The sequence below is a fragment of the Rhinolophus ferrumequinum genome, chromosome 7 (genome assembly GCF_004115265.2).
Source record: "Rhinolophus ferrumequinum isolate MPI-CBG mRhiFer1 chromosome 7, mRhiFer1_v1.p, whole genome shotgun sequence".
NCBI classification, from domain to species: domain Eukaryota; kingdom Metazoa; phylum Chordata; class Mammalia; order Chiroptera; family Rhinolophidae; genus Rhinolophus; species Rhinolophus ferrumequinum.
This window is the reverse complement of record NC_046290.1, coordinates 99,679,332-99,702,286: the sequence shown is the minus strand read 5'-3', so window position 1 is coordinate 99,702,286 and position 22,955 is coordinate 99,679,332. Positions and strand designations below refer to the sequence as shown.

Sequence of the window (22,955 nt, the reverse complement as noted above, 5' to 3'; positions counted from 1 at the left end):
CCTTTGTGTCCCTGTCATTTATTTTAATTCTACTATCTGTTATCCCACAACACACTGACATTGTTGAGTCGGTATTCGTTTAGCTCTCCCTCATATTTCTCCTTGTCTTTATTCTTTCCAGCTTGCAGTGCTGCTGTCTGGGATCATATTTCTTTTGCCTGAAAAGAACTCTTTTTAGTGTGTATCTGCTAGTGAACAAGTTCAGTTTTATTCATCTGAAAACGTATTTTGCCTTCATTTTCCAGTCATAGTTAGGTTTGAATACAGAATTGTAGCCTGTTCATTGTCTTGGCTTCCCTTTCTGTTGTGTTAGCTGTCAGGCTTGTTGCCGACCGAAGTGTAATGTGTCTTTTTCCCCCCTCTCTGGCCACTTTTTAAGATGTCTAATTTTCTTTTCTTTTCTGGAGTTTTCACATGGTATGCCTGCATGTGTTTTTCTTTATACATCCTGCTTGGGGTTCAGCACTTGGTGTCTTTCTTCAGTTTTGGAAAATTCTTAATCATTATCTCTTAAAATACTGCTTCTGTCCCATTCTGTTTCTGGTGACAACAAAGTGAAGGGCTTGAATCTGAGTTGGAGTTATTGAGGGGGTGTTGATGTGGTTGGATGGTTCATGTATGTGATACTGAGGTCTATTGGGAAGATGATAGGAGTTGGGGAGGAGAGAGAGACTGAACCAGGAGCTAAAGCCTTCCTGTCATGGAAGGGTGTGAATATGACTGTAGGTGGCAACAGAGACAGTGATGGCTGGGGCCTGTATAGTTACATTGAAACACACCTGCAAGGAGCAGGGAGCGTTGCAAGACAGAAAAGAGAAGCAAAGGCCTAAAAGCCGAAATGAGAAGGAAGGGAGTGTATTTTCTGGCTTGTGACAAATGAGAGGAGTAAGAGAGAAAAAAGTCTCTCCATTTGAATGGGCTGCAGGCGAATTCCTGTTGGGGACCGAGCTGAAGATGGCGGAAAAGTTTATTTTAAAGTTAAGAGCTTATTGATCGACAAGCAGGAATTTCAGAGGACTTAACAGAGGTTTGGGTGTTCAGGGAGAGGAATGAGTGATTAGGTTTTAATGGAAAGTGCTGAGCAGTGTGAGATTCACATGATGGTGGAGGTCTTAGGGAGTTTGAGTTTCTGGCCATGACAAGTAACAGGGATGACGCGAGGCATGAGGAGATCAGTCCTGCCAGTGTCTGAGGTAAAAGGGGCCGTCAGGTTTCCTGTCCTGGTTACAAAGTCTGCCCCTTCAGGTGGGGGAGCACATGAGATGGCGCCTTCTTCAAGCTTTACTGTATGGTTCGGATGAGCCTATTTGTTGGTAGAGTGACCTAGCCAGGTCACACTTCCCAGTAGGGATACAGGACACTCTTGCATCTTCATACATGGCTCAAGAGGCTGGACATAGCAGCTTCTCAAGGCTTTTCAATATTTTAAGATCTTAAAATCCAAAGCTAGACCCTGGACTCTGGCAAATGCACCACACTAAAATTTGGGGGCAGAGTGAGGCTCAGCCTTCAACCACTGTACATCCTATAATTGCATACCTTTACCAGTAGTGACGTTATTATGATCACATACAGGGGTTGGCTGGCTTTTAATTTAAAGGGCCAGATAGCAAATATTTTAGGTTTTGCAGGCCACAGGGTCTCTGTCCCAACGAACTTGACTCTGCTGTTAATAGTGTGAAAGCAGCCAGAGACAATATGAATGAAAGTGGTCATGTTCCAATTAAACTTTATTTACAGAAACAGACAGTAGGTTGAATTTGGCCCATGGGTTGTAGTTTACCAACCTCTGGTCAAATGAAACCTCCAAGATATTTTTCAGTGGAACTGTTGTCAGACTTCGATGGCATACTTCCTAGTAAATTTTTCTATGCCACATGGTCCTGAAATTTTGTGTAAATCAGTAGCAATTTTTTCAAATGTGGCAACAAACAAATGTTCAAATGATTAGTTTTATTTCTATGTATTTGGTTGGTGGTGATTGACAGCTATGCCTACCCATTTTTTTAATTAATGGTTAATCATTAGCGTAATTGCCAAATCTAGAAAGTACTTTTTTTTTTTTTTTAAGATTTTATTGGGGAAAGGGAACAGGACTTTACTGGGGAACAGTGTGTACTTCCAGGGCGTTTTTTTTCCAAGTCAAGTTGTTGTCCTTTCAATCTTATCAATCTTGGTTGTGGAGGGTGCTGTTCAGCTTCAAGTTGTTGTCCTTTCAGTCGTAGTTGTGGAGGGCGCAGCTCAGCTCCAGGTCCAGTTGCCATTGCTAGTTGCAGGGGGCGCTGCCCACCATCGCTTGCAGGACTCGAGGAGTCGAACGGGCAACCTAGTGGTTGACAGGACGTATTCCAACCAACGGAGCCATCCAGGAGCTCAGCGCCAGCTCAGCTCAAGGTGCCGTGCTCAATCTTAGTTTCACCATCCCTTGCGGGACTCGAGGAATTGAACCGGCAACCTTGTGGTTGAGAGCCCGCTGGCCCATGTGGGAATCGAGCCGGCAGCCTTCAGAGTTAGGAGCATGGAGCTCTAACCGCCTGAGCCACCAGGCAGGCCCTAGAAAGTACTTTTTACTGTGTAGTTTACTAATCTTTTCCTCAGGATTTGATTCTAAATATTCTTCCTTAAATTCTCATTCATGACTTCTTATTATTATACTCTCTTGGTTTTCCCTACTGCTCTAGCCCATTTTCAGGTACCCTCATGGATTCCTTCTCTACCATCTTTTTGCTGAATACTCGCCCTGAATTCTTATTTATGGTTGTAGTTTTTAGAACTGCACTTCTAAATTCATATTTTTAGACCCATTTGTAAACCTTCAGATTTTTATTTTTGGCTGCTTATTAAACATAATTATCTGTGTGGCTCAGAGATATGTGAAATCTCAATATGTCAAAAGTAAACTCAGGCAGCTGTTGTTCCTTCTCCCATGCTCGTTTCTCTCGTGGGCGGCCTCTCTCTCGTGGGCGGCCTCACCGGCTGCCCAGCCATCCTGGGAACCTGGGAGTCAGTCCTTCCTCCACAACTCAGTCAGTTGTCAAATGTGTCCATTTTACATTCTATCTTTTGAATCCATCTTTTGTGCACTTAGTCCTGGTTGAGGCTTTAATGTTGCACATAACTTGTTGCAGTAGTCTCCTAATTGGTCTTACTCTTTGCAGTTCTGACCCCTCTGATCGATACATGCTGTATACCAATGCTGCAATTACTTGTTACCCCTCTTAGGCAGAATTAAGCCCTCTTCTCTTAGGTACGTAAGTACTTTACAGTATTTATTACTTTGTATTTATTACTAGTTTCTGAGTATGATTTTTCTCTCTATTCTTTAAAGACTAAGCTTCTTGAGGGTAGGGACTGTAATTCCTGTGTTTATATGTCCAACTTCACAACCCCTACTACTTCAGACACCTACTGCTTGGCATATATGTATTTGATAAAATTTGAGTAATTGAATTTTAGATTTCCAGATAAATACAATGTATTTTATGCATGTATGTATCTCTATACCCTTAGGAAATGAGAATAAAGGAATAAAAGAAATTGCATAAAAGGACACGTAGAGTGGGAAAGTAGACACAGCTCTGAAACACTATCAGCCATGCATCTTCGTCCATAGCCCTACCCCTAGCAGTAGGAGATGGGTGGAATTCTTTTTCTAGCGAAACATTTTTTTCTAGAAAAACGTGTAGATACATTTAGGGACCCTTAATGATATGATTAGCTCTCTGATTACCCACCTATGGTAACATCTAATGTTGACAAAACCACACCCAATAATAGAAATTCCATTCTTTTTAAATTCAATTTAAAAAATTTACATACAGTGAAATTCACTGTTTGGTTTCTAGTTGGTTGAATTTAGACCGATGCATACAGTCACTAATATCATCACCATCAGAACAACGTCTTCCATCCCTAACCTCTGGCAGACATTTATCTATTCTCTGTCCTTATAGTTTTGCCTTTTCCAGAATATCATTTAAATGGTATTTTACAGTATCTACTCTTTGAGTCTGGCTTTGTTAACCTACCATAATGTATTTACAGTTCATTCAAGTTGTTGCATGTATCAGTAGTCCTTTGCATTTTATTACATGATATGTACCAGTTTATCCATTTACCCGTTGAAGGATAATTGGATTGTTTTCAATTTTGGGCAGTTATAAATAAGTTATTATAAACATTTGCAAACAGATTTTTGTGTAAGCATAAATTTTCATTTCTCATGGGTAAACAGGTGGGATTTCTGGGTCATATGATAAGTGTATGTTTACCTTCATAAGAAACTGCCAAAATAGCTGTAGTATTTTTCATGACCACCAGCAATGTATGGGAGATCAGTTGCTTTGCACCCTCACCAGCACTTAGGTGTGTGTGTGTGTGTGTTTTGTTACGTTTATTTACCATCCCACGAGTGTGTAGTAGTATACCATTGGGGTTTTGTTTGTATTTCTCTAATGATTGAAGATGCTGAGCGTCTTTCCATGTACTTATGAGCTGTATAATTTGGTGATGTGTTTAAATATTTTGCTGGTTTTTTTTTTTTAAATAAAGTTTGTTTTCTTATGGTAGAGTTGTTTTGAGATCTTTATCTATTCAGGATAAAAGTCTTTTGTCTGATACATAATTTTCAAGTATTTTCTCCCACTCTCTAGCTTATGTTTTCGTTAAGTGTCCTTCGCAAAGCAAATATTTTAAGTTTTGATAAAGTCCACTTTGCTAGTTTTCTCCATTATGAATTGTTTTGAAGCATGGGTTGAAGTGGTGGTTTTTGGCATTCTAGCATTGTATATCCTATTTTTTTGATCTCTGTATCTGTCCTTTCACCAATACAAACACTGCCTTGATTACTATAGCTTTAGAATATCTTGAAATTAGTATGTGTTCTGTTTTGTTTTTTCTAGTTACTTTACCTTTCTGTATTAATTTTTGTCACTATTTACAAAAAAATCCCACTGGTATTTTGATTAGATTGCATTGAATGTATAGGTCAGTCTGAGGAGAATTAATATCCTGTCCATATTGAGTCTTCCAATCTATGAACACAGTATCTTTGTACATCTATGTAGGTCTTTGATTTATTTTATCAGTGCTTTATAATTTTCAGCATACAGATACTATACATATTTTGTTAGATTTATACCTACGTATTTTCTTTATTTGAGAGTATATGCTGTTGTAAATGATACTTTAAAATTCTTTATTTCTAATAATTCATTGCTAGTACATAGAAATACAATTGAGTTTTATATATTGACCTTGTGTAAGTGACTTTATAAACTCACTTACCTATTAATTTTAGGAGATTTTGTAGATTCCTTGTATGAAAATAAATGAAGACCACCCAAATGAGAATAAGTAGGGCATCATCCCCCATTACTTGCATTTAGCAGACTCCAAAGGAAATCTAAAAGGAGAGTATAGAAGCTTTATTATGAGGAAAAGGGAAAGCTTTATACGAGTATTGTCCTAATTAGAAGTTGTCGGTGTGGGGAAGCTGAAAGCAAGTCTGCCTGACCAGAAGTGGAGCATCTTACATGATGGGTTAGTGGGGCATATTTGACTTTCTGTGGTTGGTCCTAAATTGGAAATGGGGGCAAAAATTAGGGAAGCTGGCAGTTATTGATCAAGTCCTGGCTATTTGGATTCAGTTGCTATGGAAATTATGGTTTGGCTTCCTGGACTGGTTGCTGCAGAGGTTATGGGTTAGTGTTCTGTTTTAATATATGGTCTGACTATTGTCTGTATATTCAGTGTCTCACTTGGGACGTTCTATGTGGACAATCATGTGGTCTGCGAATCGAGTTTTATTTCTTCCTTTCTAGTCTGTATGCCTTTGATTTATTTTCTTCCTTGATTGTACTGCCTAGGACTCTAGTACAGTGTTGATTAGGAGTAGTGAAAGCAGACATCTTTGCTTTTATTCCTGGTTTTAGGATTAAAAAGTTTGGTCTTCCCCCTATTAAATGTAATGTTAGCTGTAGGGTGTTTTTTTCTTTATAATATCAAAGAAAATTCCCCTCTCTTCCTAGTTTGCTGAGCATTTTTGAAATCATGAGTGAATGTTGTATTTTGTCATGTGTATTATCTGCATCTATTGAAATCACCATGTAGTTTTTCTTTAGTCTTAATATGATGAATCACATGTCTAGATTTTAGAATGTTGATCAAGTCTTGCATTTTCAGGATTAATCCCATTAGGCCATTATGTGTTGTCCATTATGTATACTGCTGGATTTGATTTATAATGTTGATTTGTTACTATTTTGATGAATGACAATGGTCTGTAGTGTTGTTTGTTTGTTTGTTTTTCTTGTAATGTTTTGTCTAATTTTGATGTCAGGGTAATGCTGGCCTCACAAATTAATTGAGTTGATAAGTGTTCCATTCTCTTGTGTTTTCCGGAAGAGATTTTATAGAACTGGTATTATTTCTTCCTTATATATTTGGTAGTATTTGCAAATGAAACCATCTAGACCTGTTTTTGTTTTCTTGGAAGATTTAAAATTATAATTAGGACTATTCAGATTCTCTGTTTCTTCCTGAGTGAATTTTGGTTTTTGTGAATTTTGAAGTATTGGTCCATTTCATCCAAGTTGTCAAATTTATGGGCATGGAATTTTTTTGTAGTATTCCTTTATAATCCTTTTAATGTCTATACATGCTGTAGTGATATCCCCTCTTTCATTTCTGATTTGACACTTTGTTTCTCTTTCCTTCTTCTCTCCCTCCCTCTCTCTTTCTCCCAGTCTCTCTGTTTTTCCTTCAAGTGTAACTAGAAGGTTATCAGTTTTGTTTCAAAGAACCAGCTTTTCATTGCATTTACTTTTTCTATTGTTTTTCCATTTTTTATTTCATTGATTTCTGCTCTAATCTTCATTTTTTCCCTACTTTTAATCATGTAAATTTCCCTCTAAGCACTACTTCAGCTACGCACCACCACTTTTGATATATTTTATTCAGTTCATAATATTTTCTAATTTCCTTGAGACTTCATCTTTGATCTATGGGTTTGTTTTAGAACTGTGTTTTTTAATTTCCAAATAATCGGGAGCATTTTTCAGACATCTGATTTCTATTTAAATTTTCATTATTGTGCAAGGTTATATACTTTGTAGAATTTCAATTATTTTACGTTTGTTAAAGTTTGTTTACAACATTTTTATGTTTTGTTTACAATATAGTCTAGGTGAATTTCCATGCGTATTTGAAAAGAATATTCTGCTATTGTTGGGTGGAATGTTGTGTAAATGTCAGATTAGGCTGCTGGATTGTTCTACTTAGGTCTTCTATACCCTTTCTGATTTCCTGTTTGTTCTATCAATTACTGAGAGAGATTTGTTGATGTCTCTGACTATAATTATGGATTCATTTACTTCTCCTTTCAGTTCTACCACTGTTTGCTTCATTTATTTTAGAGTTCTTTTGCTGGATGCATATACATTTAGGATTGTTTTCTCTTTTTGGTTAATTGACCCTGTTACCATTTTATATGTCTCTTTTTATTTCCTGGTAAGTCCTCTTGTTCTGAATACTACTTTTTCTTACATTAAAATGGCCACTCTAGTTTTTAAAACATATACATAAACACAAAATTTACCATGTTAACCATTTTGTAGCTTTGTTTTGATTGGTGTTTGTATTGTATATCCTTTTTCATGATTTTAGTTTTAACCTATGTTATTATATTTAAAGTGACTTTTTTGTACGTAGCATATACCTAGTCCTTTTTGTTTTTAAGTGCACTTAGTGTCTTTTAAGTTTTGGAGTGGGGGATGATTTTTTATTGCTATAATTGACATATAACATTGTATTAGTTTCAGGTATGCAACATAATGATCTGTCTTTTAATTGATGTATTCAGACCATCTACTTTAAATGTAATTATTGACATGTTTAGATTTAGGTCTACCTTTTCGTTTTTTGTTTTTGTTTGTATCATCTCTTTTACGTCATCCATTTTCCATTTCATACCTTCTTTTTGAATGTTGGATTTTTTTGTATTTAATTTTAATCTATCTATAGACATTTTATTTATATCTCTTTGAATTATATTTTAGTGGTTCTGGAGATTACAACATACGTACATAACCTTTTGTAGTCTATATAGTTTATTATTTACAACTTCAAGGAGAATGTGGAAATCTTACAACTATAAAGGTCCCTTTATCCTCCCCCCTTATGTTGTAGTTGTCATGTGTGTTATATTTACGTTTGAGGTGCCTGGACTATCATCCTTGAGATGCAGGTACATTGAAAACCCCACTGAATAGTGTTAGAACATTTGTTTTCAACAGTCTTACATATTTTAAAGAACTCAAGAGGAGAAAAATAGTCTGTGATATTTACTCGGGCATTTATCATTTCTGTTGTTCTTCCTTCGTTTCTGTAGTTCCCGTATTTCCCTCTGGTATAATTTTCCTTCTGTGTAAAAAACTCTGAGCATTTCTGTTCGTGCAAGTCTGCTGGTAATGTTTTCCTGCTTCTGAAATGTCTTTATTTTCCTTGATCCCTGGAAGATATTCTTGCAGTTGACAGTTCTTTTTGTTCAGCACTTAAAAATGTTGTTTCAGTGTCTTCTGGCCTCTGTGGTTTCTGAGGAGAAATCAGTAGTTGCATGAATTATTGTTCCCATACAGATAAGGTGTCATTCTTCTCTGGATGCTTTCAAGAGTTTTTTTTTCTGTCTTTGATTTTTAGCAATTTATGATGTGTCTGTGTATGGCATTCTTAGAGTTTATCAACTCTATCATCTTTGCTGAATTTTTCAAATCTAAGAATATTTGTATTTGGTTAAATTCAAGTTTTTAGCTATTGTTTCTTCACATTTTTTGTGCCTCAATTTCCTTTTCTGTCTCCATATGGGACTCTAATGACATGAATGAATGTTAGACCATTTAATATTGTTCTATAAGTTCCTAAGTCTCCTTTCGGTTTTTTTCATCTTTTTTAGGTGTGTATATTCTTCAGATTGGATAGTTTCTATTAATCAATCTTTCAGCTCACTGAATCTTTCCTTTGCTATCTCCATTCTGCTATGGACTTTAGTGGACTTTGCCCCCCTTCTTCCGCCTCCCCCCCCACTCCAGTTCAAGCCGTTGTTTCTCAGTCTAGTTGTGTAGGACACAGCTCCCTGGCCCACACTGGTATTATGAGCCTTGTGCTTCCCCCCCGCTGAGGCAGTGGGTCTCCAGTTGTTGGTCGGCTGCTCATGGCAGCACACAGTAACCCATAGCAGCTCATGCTGGCTGCCGGCCACTCATGCTGGCCACTGGCCACTCATGGCAGCACACAGCAGTCCACGACAGCTCACGCCAACCTCTGGCTGCTCACGGCAGCCCAGCTCCAGAGAGAGGTGTTATTCACAATCTTAGCTGTAAAGGGCACAGCTCACTGGCCCATGTGGGAATCGAACCAGCAACCTCAGCGTTAGGAGCACGGTGCTCCAACCACCTGAGCCACCGGGTGGCCCTGACTTTTTTTTAATTTTTAATTTTTATATTATTTCAGATAATCTATTGTTCTATAATTTCCATTTGGTTCCTTTTGTTTGTTTGCTTTTTTTTTTTTTTTTAGGAGGGTGCAGCTCACAGTGGCCGATGTGGGGATCGAACCAGCAACCTTAGTGTTATCAGCACCGCACTATAACCAGCTGAGCTAACCGGCCACCCCTGGTTCCTTTTTTATAGTTATTCTTTCTCTGCTGAGGTCTTCCATCTTTCCAGACATTTCTTGTTACCTTCTCCTTATGGAACATAGGTATAATTGTTTTAAGTTTTAATCCTGATAATTCCTACGTCTGTGTCGTTTTAGGATTGATCTCTGTTAACTGCTTTTTTCCCCTTGAGAATTGGTCACTTTTTTTGGTTCTTTGTGTGTCATGTAATTTTGGAGCATTATCTTCAGTGTATTTTTAATATTATGCTGTTAGACACTGGGTCCTGATAAAATCTTCTGGAGAATGTTGCTTTTTGTTTTGACAATCAGCCCAGTTATATTAAGACTTCCAGTTCTCTCTCTCCCTTTCTGGATGATGGTTTCTGTGTCACTTTCATTTTCAAAGCTTTTGCCATCCTGTTTGAATTTTCTCTCACATGCCACCACTCAGTAGTTAGTCTTCAACTTGAGTGGTGGTTTAGTTCTCAAAGACTGCTGGGCTTCTTTAGGTCTGTTCCATGTGTATGCAGCTCCGGTGTATCTGGGGCTTGTGTTAGGTCCTACACAGAATAAGGGGATCCCTTCTTGCTGGGATCTTCTTCCCAATCTCTGGTTCCCAGTGGCCCCTTTCCTAGTTCTCTTGCTATAAAGACAGGTTTCTCACAGAGTTTTAGGCCTCTCGATATCACACGCGTGATTCCGACTTCACCCGAATTCCACGTGATTGACTTCACCCGCAGAGTAAAGCAGTGAGAGAAAAATAACAAGATTCCTCCCATAAATTTAAGACCACAGGGAGGTAGGTCCCTTTTCTCATTTCTGCCAGTCAGAGATAGGTTTTCTGTCAGAGTTTGAGGTGCCTGGACTACAAGTACAGAACTCTTGCATCACCCTTAGGCAAGGTCAGGAGAGGAAAAAACAAATATGAAAACAAACTAGTTACTCCTACACTCTCCAGCTCACATGGCCAGAAAGAGGGACTTTCTTGCTATCTGTTCTCCCTGGGCAATTCTGTAATTTTGGCCACTGTTGTCCGTCTTCTGTTCAAAGGCAGACGATAAAGGTGGAAAAAAATAAAACAGAAAACTCCACTGTACTAGTTGTTTTCAAGTTTTGACTTCTCCCTTGTCTACCTGCTGTTTTTATTTTTCAGAGTCCTCAGGGAGCTGCTTTTTATATTCTGTCCAATTTTTAATTGTAATCAATGGGGAAAAGAGGCTGTATTGGGCATATTCCATTTTGTCCAGCATTGGAATTGGCATTCGTATTTTTAATGCCATGGTCTTACAAGTGAATTGAAAGTTAAGGGTCATCAGATATTTGATTAAAATCTCCAATATGAGACAGACATATATAGACATACACCAAGGAACTCAGAGGAAACAGAAAAGTGAGGCTGAACTTACATCGTTTTATCTCCTTAGATCTAAGAAAAAAAGTGATTATCCTTAAACAAAGCAAGATGCTACTTATGTAAAAGGAACAATCAGAGAACGAGAACACACTTAGAAATTAAACATGGAAGCAATAAGTTTAATAAATGAATTTAATAGAAGGCTTAGAAGAGTACATCGTGTTAATTTCTGAGAAAATGGAGAAAAGAACAAAGGGTGGAAAATAGAAGAAAAAGGTAAAAAATATTAGAGACTCAATCAATTTAAGAGGTTCAACATTTGGTTAAGTCATAATATGTAAAAAAGAAAATTAGCTTATTGAAGAACATGAATTTCTACATTGAAAAGGGCCTACCAAGGGTTCTTCGCAATGAAGGACTAAAGACCTACAGCCTTTTTGAAATTTTAGATCACTAAGATTAAAAAGAAATTTTTTAAAGCTTCATGAAGGAACAAAAACAGGTCCTATTCAAAGATCAGAATGGCATCAGATTTTTTTTTCCACTCCAAAACACATTTAAAAAAAAATTTCAGTTACAGTTGACATGCAATATTATATTAGTGTCAGATATACAACATAGCGATGAGACGTTTATATAACTTACGAAGTGATCACCCTCATAAGTCTAATACTCATCTGACACCATACACAGTATTACACATATCACAATATTATTGATTATAAGTAACCTGAAGTGAAATATGGTAGTTCTATTTTTAATATTTTGAGGAACCTCCATACTGTTTTCCATAGTGGCTGCACCGATTTACATTCCCACCAACAGTTCACTATGGTTCCCATTTCTCCACACCCTCGCCAGCAATTGTTTGTTGATTTATTGATGATAGCTATCCTGACAGGTGTGAGGTGACAACTCGTGGTTTTAATTTGCATTTTCCTGATGATTAGTGTTATTGAGCATCTTTTCACATGTCTATTAGCCTCTTTGGAGAAATGTCTATTCAGGTCTTCTTGCCCATTTTTTAACTGGATGATTGTTGTTGGTTTTCTGGGGGTTTTTTTTTGGTGTTAGGTTGTATGACTTATATATTGGATAGTAACCCCTTATCAGATATATCATTGGTGAATATCTTCTCCCATCCAGTAGGTTGTCTTTTCATTTTGTTCATGGTTTCCTTCTCTGTAAAAACACTTTAGTTTGATGTAGTCCCATTTTAAATGTTTTTCACTTTCTGGAGAGACGTCCAAAAAAAATATTACTGAGAGAGATATCAAAGAGTTGCTGCCTATATTTTCTTCTAGGAGTTTTATGGTTTTGGCTCTTACATTTAAGTCTTTAATCTGTATTGAGTTTATTCTTGTTTACGGTGTAAGAAAGTGATCCAGTTTCATTCGTTTGCATGTGTGTGTCCAGTTTTCTCAACACCATTTATTGAAGAGACAGTGTTTACCCATTGTGTATTCTTGCAGAATGGCATCAGATTTTTCAAGGACTAGCTCTGAAAGCAGGGTAGTAGAACAATGTCTTAAAAATTCTGAAGGGAAATTATTTTTAATCTATGATTATATACCCAAACTATCAATCCAGTGAGATGGTAAAATTGATATTTTTAGACATTCAGTATCTCAGAAATTTTACCTCAAGTATGTATTCTCTCAAAGAAGCTATTAGAAGATTGTTTCACCAAAACAGGTGATTAAACCAAAGGGAAAAGGAAGATACCAAATCTAAAAAATGGAAGATTCGGTGTAGGGAAGATACTAGAAGTGTTAGGATGACACCTGTGCAGCAAGCCTGGAGAGCACCCAACCTGAATCAAGTTGTCCAGAGAGTGGATCATGACGTTTGAGAGTTCCAGGGAAGATGTCTCCAGGCAAAGAAGAATTCACCTTATAGATTTCTTAATATGGGTGATCTTGTTGGAAATATTTCTATTGCTCAGAAGGATTTTGGAAAATAAATGATGTGGCATAGAAAAACAAAAAATAATATGAATCATTAATTCCAGGAAAAGCAATTTGTGCACTAAAGGAAATATAATCATAGTTTATTATAGGTATTTCTGATACATGTTCCTAAAAACTTCATTTTCTATGGAATTGAGTCTTATTAAAAATGTCAATGCTAGGAATTTATAGCTTAAAAGTAGCTTAACATATCAAATAAAAGAAAATGGGAGAGGGACAAGATTAAACTATAGTATCTAAGAATGCTCACCTGTGATACATCCGTATAGAAACTCAAGGATAAAAGTTAGGAGTGTTAGTGCTTTTAGGGAGAAGTGGTGTTTGATTAGGTTGGGGCCCATGGAGGCGGTAGCAAAAGTTCCATTTCTTGACCTAGATGGTGGTTATAAGGGTGTTCAACTTATAATAATTCATTTTTATAATATACTATTAAATATTTAATATTTAATATGTTATTAAATATTTAAATTTGTAATATGTTATTAAATAATATATTTAAATTTGTAATATAATTATTTTTAAAGAAGCTATCAGGGACTTCTCCTTAATATTATTCTTCTTAATATTAAAAATAGAACTACCGTATTTCACTCAAGATGGCGGATTAGGTAAAAGCTATGCCTCCTGCATCCCAGGATCACGGCAAAATTACAACTCAACTGTAAAACAATAAACCTTAAGAACCATGTGAAGACTAGCTGAAGAGAATCCCTGTTACTAAGGGTATAAAGAGGAGGCCACATCTAGACTGATGGGGGAGAAAAGAAAGAAATTAGACTATGAGTATCATCTGGGGGAAGTTTTTTTGAAGTTTGTAATCTAGGCTCTGCTCCATAAATCAATCTATGTTTCAGACTCAAAAAAAAAAAAGCTGTCAGGATAGTGGTTATCTTGGGAGAAGCGGATTGTAAGGGCTTCTGAGGCCCTGATATTGCTAGTTTCTTAATGTAGGCACTGGTGCACAAGCATATTCAGCTCATGGAAATTCATTGAATTTTGTACACTCATCTTGAACAACGCAGGGATTAGGGGTGCTAACCCCCAAAAACTTAACTACTAATAGCCTACTGTTGACCAGAAGCCTTACCAATGACATAAGCAGTCAAATTAACACATTTTGTATGTTATAGGTATTTTATTCACAATAAATGTATTCTTACAATAAAGTAAGCTAGAGAAAGAAAATGTTATTAAGGAAATCATAAGGAAGAGAAAACACACTTACTGTATTTATTGAAAAAAAAAAATCCACATAACTGAACATCGTAGTCCAAACCCGTGTTGTTCAAGGGTCCACTGTAATTTTCTACATGTAAATGAGTCTTCAATACAAAAATACTTTTAAAAATACCAGGGCTTCTTGGAACAGGGGCAGATCATTCAAATGTATATAACTTTGTAACCAGATGATTAAGAGAAAGCAACAATTATCTTAATATAAATACTGGCAGAGTTAAAAGACTTGTTAAATTTTAGATAAATGAATAGTATGGTCTGTGTAGGACTTTACCTTGGGGGTAGAGGGAAAAGTGTGAAGGAATCTTGGTGGATGAGGAGTTATGGAGACAACAATAAAAGGAATAAAGACTGCGGAGAACCACACATTCAGCAATTTCAAGAACAGGTGAGGCCAAACCCTGGTGTGGACTGTATTTCTCTGTGGCCTGCTGGATCCACTTTGCAGTCAGCTACTTTTATTCAGTGGTGTGAAACTTTAACATGCTGGGGAAAATTGTGTATAACCATTCAACTTGTGTTCATGTCATTCTCCTATTTACTAATGACTTGATTTGCTATCCAGAGATTTGTGTTGTAACAGAACAAACCATTCCTAGCTCTGTTGAGCAATACAAGAGTAACAATGTATATTCATTTAACCGAATATTCTGATATATAACTAAGAAGTGTGATATAATTGGGAATTTGGGAAATGGGGAGAGGAGAAAGTGAAAGAGTACTAAATCATAGTCTGGTCTTCCATATAGTGAATAGATTATCTAAAAGTGACAAAGCATTTTTATAAAAAGAAATTTGTAGGAAGATACCAAAAGAAACCACCAAAATTAGTTGAAAGGGCTTACCTGTGAAGAGAGTGACTCAGAGGTCAGAGGACTGCTGTGTTTTTTTTTTGTCCTAAGTCTTAAATAATAGTACTATTTGATTTTTAAAACTGTATAACTTTAGTAAAACTGAATATCATGAAAACAAAATTCTTATCAAATAAGTATATAAGAAATGCGATAAAATATGGTGAATGTTTAAATAAAAAAATTTATTACAGTGACAGACACATTGCCATTAATCCCCCTCAAAGTACTCCCTCTCGCTTTAGACACCCTTATCCCATCGTTCTTGCCACTTTCTGAAGCAGTTCTGGAAGTCCTCTTTCGTGAGTGTCTTCAGTTGCGCAGTCGCTAACAGCATGCTATTTCGTAACCATTGGGACTTGGAGAGAGAATACCGATATCAGATGTCTTATGTACACATGCTACTTACATTTTGATATTAAACCGCTACATAATTATTCTTAACACAGTTATTTCTCACAACAGTACTATGAATTGGGTACCTTAATCATCTCCATTTTATAAATGAGGGAATTCATAGTCCAATGTTAAGTGAGTTTACGACCCAAAGTCACACAACCTGTTAACAACGGACCCTAGGTTGGCTGGCTTCAAAGCCCGTGCTGCTTCTAGCACTGGGGTGTCTCTTTGTCAGGAAGCTGGTCCATGTTGGATAGACACTTCCTTTGTGTAAATTACATTGTTAGTATTTTTCTTGAAGATGCCAAACTTTTTGCCATATTTAGTAGGCCTCTTTATAATGCCCAACCAACTTTGAAAGCCAACTCGGTTTTTATTTCTGAGTGTTGCAGCTCACTTAGGTTTGTCTTTTCAGTAAAATGTGCTTCCCAGTTTCATAACCATCAAGCACAGTGCAATTTAAAATGTTTGATTATTTACTATACCAGTAAGCCATTACAAAAGGCTGGTCTAGAATTAGAAAATTATAGGCAAAATATATTTCCTTCACCAAGCTTGAACATAGAGGGAAAAAAGAAAGAGAAGCAAGAATTCAGTGATCTTACAAATATATTTGTAAGCGAAAAGAATATTTGTAAATGGTGTATGTGAGCTAGCATTTCAATAAATTCTTCCGCAGAGTAGGAAAATATCAGGGAAGCACCTACATTGTTACTTCCTCTCCTCATTAATTCTGTATTCCGGAAGGTGTTAGTCATGACCTCAGTAGGCTTTACATGAGGAAAGAGATTGCAGTAAAATTTAAATTTGATTGAGAGGGAGAGAGCTGAATTGGGAAGACATTAAGGTTCATTATTAATTTAAATGTTATCGATGAACTTGATATAGCTTTTTTTTTTTTTTTTGCTGCTGCTATCATTATAAAAGTAATATTTGATCACTAAGGAAAATTTACAAAATACAGCAAAGTAAAAGGGGGAAGTACTCTTTTAAGCTCTTCCCCACTACCCAGAAACAACTGATAATTTTGTAGTATTTATTTTTCTTATTTAAAATAATTTATCCTTTTTCCAATTAGTTATACATGTCCTTGGTAGAAAATTAGGAAAATACATAAAAGTTTAATAATGAAAATAAAAATTACCTGTCCTCCCACTATACAGATTCTTTTCTTTTTAAACTGAGGTGAAATTTATGTTAACACAATTAACCATTTTAAGGTGTACATTCAGTGCCATTTAGTATATTTGCAGTGTTGTGCAACCATCACTTCTGTGTAGTTCCAAGGCATTTGTTTTACCCTCAAAGGAGACACTGTACCCGTTACACAGTCATTCATCACTGCAGCACCCTCCCCAGCACCTGGCAACCACCAGTCTACCTTCTGTCTCTATGGATTTGCCTGCTATGGACATTTCATACAAATGGAGTCATACAAATGTGTCTCTGGCTTATGTTACCTAGAAATGTTTCCAAGTTTCATCCATGTGTGTCAGTACTTCATTCCTTCTTATGGCTAAATAATATTCCAGTGTATGGATGGACCACATTCTGTTTATCCATTCTTTAGTTGATGGGCATTGAGTTGTTGCCACCTTTTGGCTGCTGTGAACAAATACTTGTACTTGAATACCTGTTTTCAGGTACATACTTAGGAGTGCAAATTGCTGGGTAATATGGTAATTCCATTTAACTTTTTGAGGAATCATCAAATTGTTTTCCACAGTAAAATGGTGGGCACCATTTTACCCACCAACAATGTACAAGGGTTCCAATATTTCCACATCTTTACCAATATTTGTTATCCCCTTCCCTTTTTTTAAAATCTAGCCATGAAATCTTTTAAAAATATAATTTGTTATAATACATATTATTTAATTATTTTTTTAAGTTTTCCCTACTTTATCCCACCCCAATTTTAAAAATTTGTCTGAACTGTGACGTGTGTTTTTTTTTGGGGGGGGGCTGGAATTGGTTGAAAGCAGTGATTTTCAAACTTTTTGATCTCAGGACCTGTTTACACTATTAATAATTATTGAGGACCCCCAAAAGTTTTTATTTATGTGGGTTATAGCTTTGATATTTACTGTATTAGAAATTAAAAACAAAAATTATTTAAATGTATGCATTCATTTAAAAATAACAGTAAACCTGGGGCAGCTGGATGGCTCAGTTGGTTAGAGTGCGAGCTCTCAGGGTTGCTGGTTTGATCCCCACCTGGGCCAGTGAGCTGTGCCCTCCACAACTAAATTGAAGACAACGAGCTGCCGCTGAGCTTCCAGAGGGGCAGCCAGATGGCTCAGTTGGTTGGCGCAAGCTCTCAACAACAAGGTTGCCGGTTCAATTCCCGCATGGGATGCTGGACTGTGCCCCCTGCAACTAAGATTGAAAACGGCGACTGGACTTGGAGCTGAGCTGCGCCCTCCACAACTAGATTGAAGGACAACGACTTGGAGCTGATGGGCCCTGGAAAAACTGTTCCCCAATATCCCCTAATAAAAAATAAACAAAAACCAGTAAACCCATTGCATGTTAACTAAATAACTTTTCACACACAAACTCACGCGCACACACACTAGTGAAGAGTGGCATTATTTCTCTTACTGCAAATCTCTAACTTCTGCCATAATAGAAGACTGTTTCATTCTCACATCTGATGCTGTACTGTCAATGTCACACATCATCCATGTAGCCTTTGGGAAACTTCCTTATATCCTTATGAGAGAAAGAGGCAAATAATGTTTAGATTTATCCTCAGGGACCTAGGAGGCCAGAGTTGGAGAACCTTCAGTTTTATGACGTGGTGTTTCTGGCAAGATTAGGAATGAACTTTCAGCAATTTCTTACTCATGCCTTAAGGAAGTGGTGTGGTGTTAGTTGTTTATGCCCCCAAACACAAAATATTCAAGGAAGGTACTTTTTTAGTCAAAGATGAACCTTTATTAAGAATCAAAGATGAAAAAGAAATTCTGTTTTGTATAATCACTTCATCGATGTTACTATACTGAAGCAAAAAGAGTATCTGTATAGGTGTCTATGATTTTTAAAAATCATTTCCTTTTACTCAATTGGTTAATATCCCACCTTGTTCCATAAATTACTTGGGGCAGCTCTGGAGACTTTTGAATGTAGATGGGACAAAAAAAAAATGGTTAGAAACTAAGATAAAGCCAGGAATAAAGTTAGCACATAAAATATATTTCGTACAGTTCTGTATAGCTTTTAGAAGTGGGAGAAAGCTGCTAAATATTTTAGAATGTCCCAACTTGAAAAAAATTTTACTAAAAGGTTTTTAAATTACTCCATCCTTAGCAATTTTAAAGTATAGTGTCATTTATGAAAATCTGCTTATTCACCTTTCCCAGGAAAATAATATTAGATAATACCAGTCTACTTTGCTTGTGAGTTGATTCGCTAACACTTATTACATCAACTTTATCAAAGTTTATTAAACTTTATTGTATTTATCAAGGAATTAAATAATCTGTTGGTTGAAAATGCTAGAATGGTGATTGCGTTTCATCACTTCATGTGACATACAGGAAAGACTGTAACACTGCCATCCAGAGAACTATCCTGGATTCCAGGGCTGGATTCCTACAAGCCTGTTCAGCCAGTACTTCTTGCTCGTGGGTGGGGAGGGGTGTGGATTGATGGGAAGCGACCAACAGAGTTTATTGAACTTGGGAGATGGAAACACTCAGTCTGATGTTGGAATGGGTTTGTTTATGAAAGGTACTTAAACTCTCCTTCCACACTGTTGCTAAGTATTTAGATTTAGTATATCTGAATTACAACTAGTATCCAGGCATATCTCCTTTTATTGCGCTTGGCAGATAATGCATTTTTTGCAAATTGAAGATTTGTGGCAACCCTGCTTTGAGCAAGTCTTGGCACATGTTTTCAACAGGCTGAGATGATGGTTAGCATCTTTTATCAATAACGTATTTGTAAATTAAGGTATGTACTTTGTTTTTTTTAGACATAGTGCTTTTGCATACTTAGTAGACTACAGTATAGTGAAAACATATATGCACTGGGAAACCAAAATATTTGTGTGACTCACTTTATTGTGATACTTGCTTTATTTTGGTGGTCTGGAACCGAAGCTACCATGTCTCTGAGGTCTGCTTGTACTAGGATTCTTTGGGTGTTCCATTTGTCAGAATTATACAGTTAAGATTTGTGCATTAAGTGTATGTAAATTTTACACTAAAAATGAAAATAATCGAGTGGTGAGTGGGTAGGGGTAGAGATGAAACAAGAAAGGCACAGAAGCTGGGTGATGGGTACTGAGGTTATTAACACTGTTATGTTCACTTTGTATATATACATTTGAAGCTTTCCGTAATAAAATGTTTTTTTAAAGCAATATTCTAGTCTACCATATTAGAAAGTCAAAAGATAACAATTCATAAACAGCAATGTAAGCATATTATTTAGAAATGTGGAAGTAAATAGGGAAAAACAGTTAAAAGACATCAAAGTGGATGCCTCTGGGGATTAGAACTGAGTGTGGAGAATGGAGGGGGCTGGCGTAGAGGATGTCTATTTTGTTTTACAAGGCTTTCAGTGTTAACTTTATTTTTTAAACGTTCTGCATGTATTACTTTGATACCGTGTTTCCCCGAAAATAAGACCTAGCCGGACAATTAGTTCTAATGTGTCTTTGGGAGCAAAAATTAATATAAGATCTGGTCTTACATTATGTTATATTTATTATATATTATTATATTAATTATATTATATTATATTATATTATATTATATTATTCCAGGTCTTATATTAATTTTGCTCCCAAAGACACATTAGAGCTTATTGTCGGGCTAGGTCTTATTTTCGGAGAAACACGGTAGATGTATTCATTGTGTGACTTACTGTATTGTTTTCAAGGAAAATATCCACATGATCCGATGTGAATAATGAGTCATTAGTGCTTGGAATAATAAAACTTCTGCTTGCCCATGATTATTTTGGCAGTGTGCCCAGTTAGTTCCATTGGGCACATTGTAAATCTGTGGTGCTGGTTTACATTTGAATCCTGGCTTCAGATGGGTGGGGCTGAGAAGTCTGGTTGCACAGAGTTTCTGTTGCCTATACTCTTGCCCTCCTGCAGTTTGTTCTTTACCCAATAGTCCAGAGTGAACATAAATAAGCTTACATTACTCTCCTCTCTAAAAGCCATCAAGTCACTTCCGCTGCAATTAGAATACGATTCAAACGCTTCATCATGGCCCACAAAGAAGGCCACACATGATGTAAATGACCGGACGGCTGCCTCAGTCTCTTGTCGCTCTCCCCTCGGCACTGTGGCAGCCTTAGTGGCCTTCTCTTGCACGCTCATAGCTCATTCCTGCCGTGGGGCCTTTAAACTTGCCATTCCTCCTGACATTCAGGATTTAATTCCTGGAAAAGGCCTCACCTGACCATCTTGCTAGAGTAGCCCCCCCACCCCTTCTCCACCCATTATCAGTGTGTTCCCGAACCAGAAGCATGGGCACATTTTGTTTTGTTTTGTTTGGAAATGCAGGATCTTAGGCCCCACCCTTGACCTGCTAAAGTGAAAGCTGCATTTTAACAAGACCCTAAGGTGATTTGTATGCCCTTTTAAATTTTCAAAAACTCTGTTGTAGAATAACCTCAATTTCCCTGTGTACCTGCTAATAGGCCCCTCCCTTTCTGAAGGTCACTTAGTCATTGATTTACTTGTTCATTCTCCCTGAATGAAAGGGGCTCCTAGGGCACCCACTTGTCTGACTTGCTAACTCCTGGATCCCAGCGCCTGATCCTTTATCCGCACCTGGGACATGCTCAGTAAGAATTTGATGTGTAAAAGATGCATGAAAGTGGTGACCTTATTTTGTGTTCCTTGAATGTGTAACTGCAGTAAAAATATTCATGGCTCCCAGTTGCTTATAAAATTGGGGTTATTATTATCTCCCAAGGTTATAAAGAGGTTTTACTCTATTTCTTGGACACTGAGTACTAGTAAAGTAGCGTGACTAATAATCAATTTACTTATCCTTTTCAAGTAGTTTGTCTTCAGAAACAAAGTTTGGGGTTTTTTGAGTGCTTTGTTATGAACTTAAAACCATGACTTGTTGGTTTTTTTGTTTTTTAAAAAGCACTGATTCATAATTAAAGTTATTGTAAAGTATTTTATCGAAATTAAATGTTAGTTTGATATTTATATCAAATTTTATTAAGTCAGAATTTCGTAATCTTTTTCAAAAACATGAAGATTCTGAAAAGGTTGAGTGAACTGTAAAATTTGCAGTGTAACTATAAATAAAAACTGATGGGGCAAATGTATCAATTTTTTGGTCTTGAGATACGATTCTAGGAAAGACCTATAGTTTGGTCACAGCCTTTCCGTTGTGATCACAAAATACAGTGAATGCTGCTGCTGAGTGCCATCCAACGGAAAGGCAGGGATCTTCAATACGGGAAGCGGCGCGTCGAACCTTAGTAACAGTGTGTGACAAGTTTCAACTTGTTTGGTGCAGTCAATCAGGTGAGACTCGGTTAAGAGATGGTATGTTTTAAAGTGTGCCGTAAATCATCCTCCATCATGACAATGCTCCATGACACACATCACTTCTGGTATATGGTAATGTCTGTCAAATAAAAACATTACGGTGTGTCTTCATCCACCTTATCCACCAGATCTGGCACCGTGTGACTTCTGGCTCTTCCCCAAAGTCAAAATGATTCAGGACATCGAGGCAACCATGACAGCGCAACTAAAGACACTCACGAGAAAGGACTTCCACACTGTTTCAGACAATGGCAAGAAGGGGGGGATAAATGTGTTCAAAGCAAGGGGGAGAATTTTGAAAGGGATTAATGGCAATGTGTCTTTTACTGTAATAAACTTTTTTTTATTTAAACAGTCACCGTATATTTTTATCACACGAGGACGTGCGTTGCACAGTGGCCCTGAGCAGCCACCTGGCCAAGGTAATGGCCGAGTTGGTCCTGGTCCACCCCCATGCCATTTCCCTCCTTCTGGCCTTGAAGCCAGAGCTCGAGCCCCACCTGGCACACCTTGGCATGCAGCTGAAGTTACCAAAATTAAGGGTAAATGTGGGAGAGTTTTCACGGTCAGGCTGCAGTCCAGGCTGAAGACAGGGCTCTGACCTGTGCAACAAAGTCAGCAAAATGCAGAAACTGGAGGCACTGGTGCTGAAGTTGACAGTGGAAGCTGAGCAGCTGGTGGCTGGCAAGCTCAAAAAGACATGTACCTTGAGAACAAGAAACTCATCTCGGGAAATGGACAGGAGCTAATCGTGGAGGTGGACCATATCCTGGATGCTCTGTAGCCCCTGCCAGTGGGCCCCAGGGTGGGCCCCAGGTGCTGCATTTACAGATGGCAGGGATGTGTGTGTGTGTGTAACATTGAGGCCAGTGTATCCTGACATTTGTATGTTGCAAAAGGCCTTCAAGGAAGAGAAGATAGGCCTGCCTCAGGTAACACAAGAAGTGTTCCTT

General features: G+C 37.3%; 1 protein-coding gene across 1 annotated transcript in view; it reads left to right on the top strand.

Moving 5' to 3' along the window:
- Positions 1-22,955, top strand: part of VKORC1L1 (vitamin K epoxide reductase complex subunit 1 like 1) — a 61,307-nt gene that overhangs the window by 28,766 nt on the left and 9,586 nt on the right. The gene's annotated exons all lie outside the window — the stretch shown is intronic.